At 34.3% G+C, this 268-nt stretch overlaps 1 protein-coding gene across 1 annotated transcript in view; it reads left to right on the top strand.

Moving 5' to 3' along the window:
• Positions 1–47, top strand: part of atp6v1f (ATPase H+ transporting V1 subunit F) — a 5,145-nt gene extending 5,098 nt beyond the window's left edge. The window contains exon 2 of the mRNA XM_053650837.1: positions 1–47. This exon is cut by the window's left edge and continues 402 nt beyond it. The gene's annotated coding sequence lies outside the window, so the exon portion shown is untranslated.
• The last annotated feature ends 221 nt before the right edge of the window (positions 48–268 follow it).

Here is a 268-nt window from a genome sequence, read left to right as displayed (position 1 = left end):
TTCTGTGTATGAGTCTTGTGAACTTGAAGGGACTTTTTCATGTTAATTAAAAATATATAGAAAATATAAAGTCTGTCCTTTGGTTAATTATTTTATAACTCAAATGCAATTACTGTGCAATCACTGCTCTAACCAATACCTGCAGTTGTGGGTTTTAATTGGAGAAGGGGGGAAAAGTGCCTAAAAACATAATTTTCCAGGAGGCATACAGGTATTCCATATTTGCCTTAATATTTCAACATTACTACTGCACTGGCTGCTAAACCCT

Source organism: Ictalurus furcatus, chromosome 19, assembly GCF_023375685.1.
Source record: "Ictalurus furcatus strain D&B chromosome 19, Billie_1.0, whole genome shotgun sequence".
NCBI classification, from domain to species: Eukaryota; Metazoa; Chordata; class Actinopteri; order Siluriformes; family Ictaluridae; genus Ictalurus; species Ictalurus furcatus.
This window is presented reverse-complemented; position numbering and strand designations above follow the sequence as displayed.